This window comes from Anopheles funestus, chromosome X, assembly GCF_943734845.2.
Source record: "Anopheles funestus chromosome X, idAnoFuneDA-416_04, whole genome shotgun sequence".
NCBI lineage: Eukaryota > Metazoa > Arthropoda > Insecta > Diptera > Culicidae > Anopheles > Anopheles funestus.
This window is the reverse complement of record NC_064597.1, coordinates 372,145-378,696: the sequence shown is the minus strand read 5'-3', so window position 1 is coordinate 378,696 and position 6,552 is coordinate 372,145. Positions and strand designations below refer to the sequence as shown.

At 39.6% G+C, this 6,552-nt stretch overlaps 1 protein-coding gene across 1 annotated transcript in view; it reads left to right on the top strand.

The window, feature by feature from the left end:
• LOC125762056 (homeobox protein slou) overlaps nt 1–6,552 on the top strand; it is a 104,609-nt gene that overhangs the window by 36,709 nt on the left and 61,348 nt on the right. Inside the window, exon 3 of the mRNA XM_049423783.1 lies at nt 1,691–3,464. The gene's annotated coding sequence lies outside the window, so the exon portion shown is untranslated. The remainder of the gene's footprint in view (nt 1–1,690; nt 3,465–6,552) is intronic.

The following is a 6,552-nucleotide window of genomic DNA, read 5'->3' as shown; positions in this document are numbered from 1 at the left end:
TCGTGAACTGTAGTCTCCGAAGCGATCCCGTTCGTTCGTGCTCGGCGCTCTTATACACCGTGATACACCATCGAATCTTGAGTGGGGTGCACCACTCCACAGTTAAGAAAGGAGTTTAACGATCCGTTTGCTTGGTAAAATGATGTCTTAAAAGCCGGTTATAGCAGTGCTCCCCATCCTTTTTAGTACCGCGGACCACTTTTTGCTCGACATAAGTATATTGCGGCCCACATGTGCTGTCTATGAACGGACTCCTGATGTATGTATACCGCTTTTAAGGGGATTTTTTAAATAAAACATTAGCAAAAATTGTAATTGTCCACAATTTGACACATCGAGAAACATAGAATGATTTCGTCACGTAAAAACGCTTGAATTGGTAAACAAAAAATGCTGACATAATCGGTCCAACGACTGAAAATTTCTTCCGCGGACCACTTTTACTTAAACCACGGCCCACAGGTTGGGGACCACTGGTTTATAGGACAGCAGGTTTGTAATATAGAGTATAAATAAGTTTCATCGATGAGCAGGCACGAACAATGTAAAGCAAGGTATTCAATGTAAACAATGTACAGCAAGGTGATTGTATAATTAACTATAATTATTAATTATAAATATAAGCTGTAAATTATAACAAAATGCATCTGCTAGTAGTGAAAATTTATACAAAAATATGCAGTTGAAGCGTTTGACATTAAATATGAATAAATTTTTCAAAGCTTTGTTTGAGAAAAATTCAAACATAACTACAAGCGATTCGTGTTGTTCATTTATGTTTCGGTAAAGTGCGTTTGAGAAATCGTTGGGTTGGACGCCGCGTGGAGAATAGAGAGATTTTGTTCACCTAACAACGGTGTATTGATTAGACATAATAAGGTTAAACCAGATCATTTGTTTGCTAGTTACTGGGGAAGATGATAGTAAATTTACAGATGCTGTACTCAACAATATGCGAGATATTGAGACATTAGTCCAAACGAATCAGCTATTTTTCATTGCATTAAATTATTATTGAATTATTTGATTTAATTTAATTATTTATTATGGCTAAGCATCTAAAGCTGTTGTATATATCTTTGTCCTCAATGTTAGCATTTTGCAGCCTTACACAACTGCACATTGTAATTAGTAGCACAATTTAGCTATCAATAAACCGAGCCACTTTCTTTAGGGGGCAATAAAGCCTGCACAGAACACACAGATAAATTTTAAAAATGACTTAAATCAATAGGGTGGAATGGGCGAAACTTAACTGATAAAATATTATGTCTTTTATCAGTCATTAAGACAAAACAACGAACGATAGTTCCCGTGGTAGAAATGCCAAAACACCCACGAGATCTATTCTGGCCTGTCTCCACCGTAAATGGTTTCCTGCATTGTGCTTTAACGTTGAATGATTGTTCGGTTTGGGAGGTTGCTGTCGAAAGGAAATGAAATGTTTACTTCCGTGATTTATTTTTCCTAAAACCTGCTCGGGAACAGACTTGTTTGTTGGCGACGGGCTGTTCCCCCTTTGGGTATGTACTCTGTCACTATTTGTTTGCCGTGGCGGAACTAACGGTAAACGGAGTATGACGCCGCCAAGCGCCCCGCCGGACAAGGGTTCCTCGAAGAACGGAAATGGGAATGAATGTTGGCAGACGAAAGCCTTTGTCCTAGCAACGGTACATTCCGCAACACACAGGTATGAAACAGGCGCCCCTTTTCTAAGTAATTCATTGCCACATGATCGAATCCATGCCCCGTTAAAGCGTTTTCCTGCTAATCACAACAATAGTGTTTTATGTTAGTAAAAAGACTGGTTAAATGTAAGAACGGACGAAGAGAAGCGAAGAGTTGTAGTAGAATTGTTTTTAAAGAAGATTTTTTCATTCGTCCCCTTGCAGGAGCGAATAGTGTGCGAAAAAAATGAGAGAATTTGTAAGCCAGCCGCTTCGTCAATTATAGTTGTGTAGGTGTGTCGTGATAACGAAGCAGAAGAGATAATGATAATGAGCAAAAGAGAAATAGTGATCAGTGGCGATCTGTACGGTTACGAAGCTTTTTTCATTCGTCTCTCAAACAGGAGCGAAGTGTGTGCGAAAGGTAAGATCGGGCGGCCGCTTCGCCAATTGTAGTTGTAGGTGTGTAATGATAACGAAGCAGAAGCGATAGTGACAATGAGCAAAGGAGAGATTGTGATCAGTCGCGATCGGACAGCGTCGGTTTAAGTAACGAAGAAAGGTTTCGGTAATGAGCGGAAAGCGACGCCATTGCTTTCTACACAGCACATTTTTCAAAATTCGTTTTTTGATGCCAAAAAGTGCTGTATTTTCTTAAACAATGTTATTTAAGTTGTATTTAAGTATTAAAGTAGTGTTTAATACAACAATTTGTGCATGGATGCGCTGTGAAATAGTGAAAAACGTGGATTTGAACATGTACAAATTGTACAAAGCGTTGGCTTGGGTTGTGTCAACGTATGCGTTGACATACATATCGAGCGCATTTACATTTACATGTACATGTTTGAAAGTTCTAGTGATGATTCTGGTGAGCGCAGTTTGCTTTACGCTAACGCCAAAGTGGACGAGTAAATGTACAATCAGTGCATGTACCATGCGTGTTTGGCCGTAGGCCGTACCATGCGTAGGCGAGCGTGTGTGTTGAAGTATGTGTGTGCCTTTGTGCAGGACAAAATAAAGGTAATATGTTTTTGGTGAAAAAAGTTGTGTGCGTTTTGTAATGAGCTTATTGCGTGGAATCAAAAAAAAATGTGGTCATTGTAGGCGAGTGTGTTTTTTTAATGTGACATAGCTCATTGAAGTGTGTTTATGTGTCTATGCATGAAAAAATGAAGTGCGTGTGTGAAATAAAGAAAATAGAATAAAAAAAAGAATGAAAAGAAAATAAAAAGAAAAGTGTGTTATTTTTTGTTTGTGTGTTTTAAAAGTTTGTGTGTATTTATGCATGAAAAATGAAGTGCGTATGTAAAAAAAATAAAATAGAATAAAAAAAAAGAAAAGATAAGAAAATTAAAAGAAAAGTGTGTAATTGAAGTGTGTTTGTGTGTCTTTGTGTATGAAAAAATGAAGTGCGTATGTGAAAAAAGAAAAAAGAATAAAAATAAAGAAAAGAAAATAAAATAAAAAGAAAAGTGTGTGGTTGAAGTGTGTTTGTGTGTATTTATGCATGAAAAAAATTAAGTGCGTATGTGAAAAAAATAAAATAGAATAAAAAAAAAGAAAAGAAAAGAAAATTAAAAGAAAAGTGTGTAATTGAAGTGTGTTTGTGTGTTTTTATGCATGAAGAAAATGAAGTGCGTATGTGAAAAAAAGAAAATAGAATAAAAAAAAAGAAAAGAAAAGAAAATTAAAAGAAAAGTGTGTGTGGCAAAGGGATCGCGAAGAAGCAGTTTTGGCTCCCGAAGTAAATGCTTTATGAAACTAAAGCGTCCTGCGTACCAACAATTTTCTCGGGTAAGTAAACCAATTTTAATCAAAAATATCGGAAGTTTGTTTGATCAAAATATCGGATCTGCCACTGTATCTGGTTTCCGATCGACAATGCTGAAGTTGGATCCTGCGTAAAACACGGGGTTTGGTACGCGGCCGTCAGCGTGGCATGGCGTACGGTCTACTTACCATTCAGGCGCACACAGCGGACGGCGACACAGTGTACCGAACCGGAGCTACAATCGCTTTTAAAGAGCCACTTTTGACTGCTCTCCAGTTCCCTTTCCTGGTACCATCACCTTCATCCGGAAGCAGGGAGAAGAAGGGCTAGATGTTACCCATTCTTCCCCACGAATTTCCGTACGAGTAGGAATCTGGCAAATGGCGAACGGGCTACCTACCGCATTCAGGTTCGCTCGAGAACCGCAAGTGCGCACACTCTCTTCTTAACTGCTGCTGTTCGCTGGCTGTCTCTCGTCTTGCTTGTCTTGCTTTCTCAGTCGCTCCAGCGCGGATGAGGCCCCGGAAGCATACTTGAACACCATTTTGAGCATCGACTCAAAATCTTCTCGCTTGCACGCATCCCTTAACAGCTGTCTCTTTCTTTCATCATCCCCACAACTCCACACACAACTCCACCATTCAGCTACCGTTCCCGGGCAAACGTCTTAGCTTATAAATGTTGGCCGCTGGCTGGCGATGTTGCTGCACCGTTTTTATTTACTTGTCCTTTCACTGGTATGCCGTCTTATTTCGACGATTCGGTTCGGCTTGTGTAGGACCGCACTTTGCCTGAATGTGGTTTGGGGCTGAACGGGGTAGCAAGCGAACCACTCGCGCCAAAATGTAATCACATAAATATTGCTTTAAGATTCCCATCTTCGTAGAACTCGCTCCATGTATGCGACAATCCTACCGTGTTTTACGCAAACATAGACACCGTGGTTTGTGTGGTGCACCGTTAGCAGAAGAAAATTGCTACCCCATCCTTCGATCTACCGTAGCGTCGATCTTGCAGGACCAATAGACATTTCCAGGTGCCATTTAGACGTAATGAAGTTTCTCTTTGTTTACTTTTCCTCGTGAAAATTGACGCACTCTGACTTCGGTTCTACCTTCGCACTATTACGGTAAAACTTCACTTTCTCTATCACTCTGCCTTCCTTACTCTTTCTGTTTTCTCACCAAATATGTACTCATCAATTTCTTTACGATTTGCTCGTTTAATTTCTTTCCCTTTGGCTGCCTAAGGTACCATTTTAAGATAAGATACCAGATCCATTTTTGCGTAACGTATCAAGCCGTGCTTGATCCGTTGCTCATTCTCCGTCGCTGCGTTCTATAGCTTTCACGTACGAAGTTGACGTTCATAGTGCTACACAATATTAGCCGTAATAGCCGCAACGAATTATAGCGACTATACGTGTCAGCTTGCTTTATGAAGATGGATTTACTAACCTGATGCTGGAAGTGTTTTGTTCTGGACTGTGGTGCGTTACCAAACGATAGCCTAAATACATTCGGTGATATAGTTAGCAAAGAAGCTATTTAGTAGATGGGCTTTCCAGGGAACAATCGCTGTTGGTAGTTGTCGATGTCGTTTGTAGGTAAAAATGTCTAAGAATGAAGTTATTTTATAAAGATTGATAGTGCTCTATTGCAAGATGGATAAGTAATCTGATTGAAATGATTCAATTGGAATACAATAAATCCGCATGCGTAAATAAATACGTGCTATGCTGAATAGCCTACCCTAGTGTGAGGTGTTTGTGGATAATAATTCTAATAAAGCAGACATTAACTGCATTTGATGTAGTCTGGCTATTTACACAACTTCTAGGACTTATACAATTATATGTTTTGCGTAAGTCCTGCCAACAATTACTCTCCTGCCGGAGGGCACTCTAACAATTACTGCGATGAACGCGTATTCTCTGCCGTCTAGCGATGCTTTAGATATTCTGAAGGAATTTTTGGAGTCCATGTTTGGCTATCCATGTTTGGCAAACATCTTCGAGTTCAATACACGGGGCTAAGGTTAGATCTTGTTCGACATGTGTATATTTTTAGCCACTTTGGTTTGATGTAAAGATATTTAATTCAATTTCAAAACATCAAATATAGAAGAGCGTCGGATATCCTCTTGGTAATGAGAATTAACCTCTGTAAACCACACTCAGAAATTGTTGGTCTTCTGTCATACGAGTGCGTACCTTTTTGCACAGACCTGCAGCGTGAGATGTGCGTGGTTTTTCTGCTCGTACGATCTTGACGTTTATTTTGTGCACCATAAATGGCAGCAACATGAAACCAACAAAACGGCTCTACAGTAAACTGGTACATTTAATGCTTTTACCGCATCTTTACATCTGACGCACGTTCGGCACGGTCGTTATTGTGCGAAAGGGTCACTACAGAAACATCGGGAACAACTGACAGAACGCATCGCTTGACGCTTCCTCGGCCGTTTCTGGTGCGGATGAGTATTTATGGTGCATCATCCCGAACACTGAAAGGTAAACTGAATGGTGGCAAAATAACAAAACCATACCAACAATGATAACCATTAATTGGAGTGGAATTTATCTGTTCCAACCGCTTTCAGTACAGCTCATCTTGTTTTATTTCGTGCTGAAAGTATCACCGCATGAACACCATTTTTATTTGTTTTGCTGCATTTGATAGTTGACAAGTACTGCTATTGTTTATCGCTGACATAACCATCACCGGTGACAAGTTTGCTAGTGGTCAGCAAATGATTGCCATCAAGAGCAATTGCGTAGCACTTAAATAACTTTGTCTAAATGTCCTGAGCTTGATGTGTGTGTATCCTGAGTCTAAATGTGCATTGACTAACAACAGTGTGTTCCTGGTAAGTATGTGTTACTTTCTAGTTATACCGCTACGACGTTCGAAATGACTGGCGTATTCTTTGGGCAAAAAAAATAAAAATGTTAATATAGAATATGGAGCTATTTTTGCGTTCGTTTCGTTGGTTTTCTAGGCGAAATCAATTTCTTCACCTCAACAAAAGCCTCAATTACTAGTACCATCTAAGCAAAACTATTGTACACGCTAAATGTAACCGCATTCCCTCGGGAAAACCCGCAAC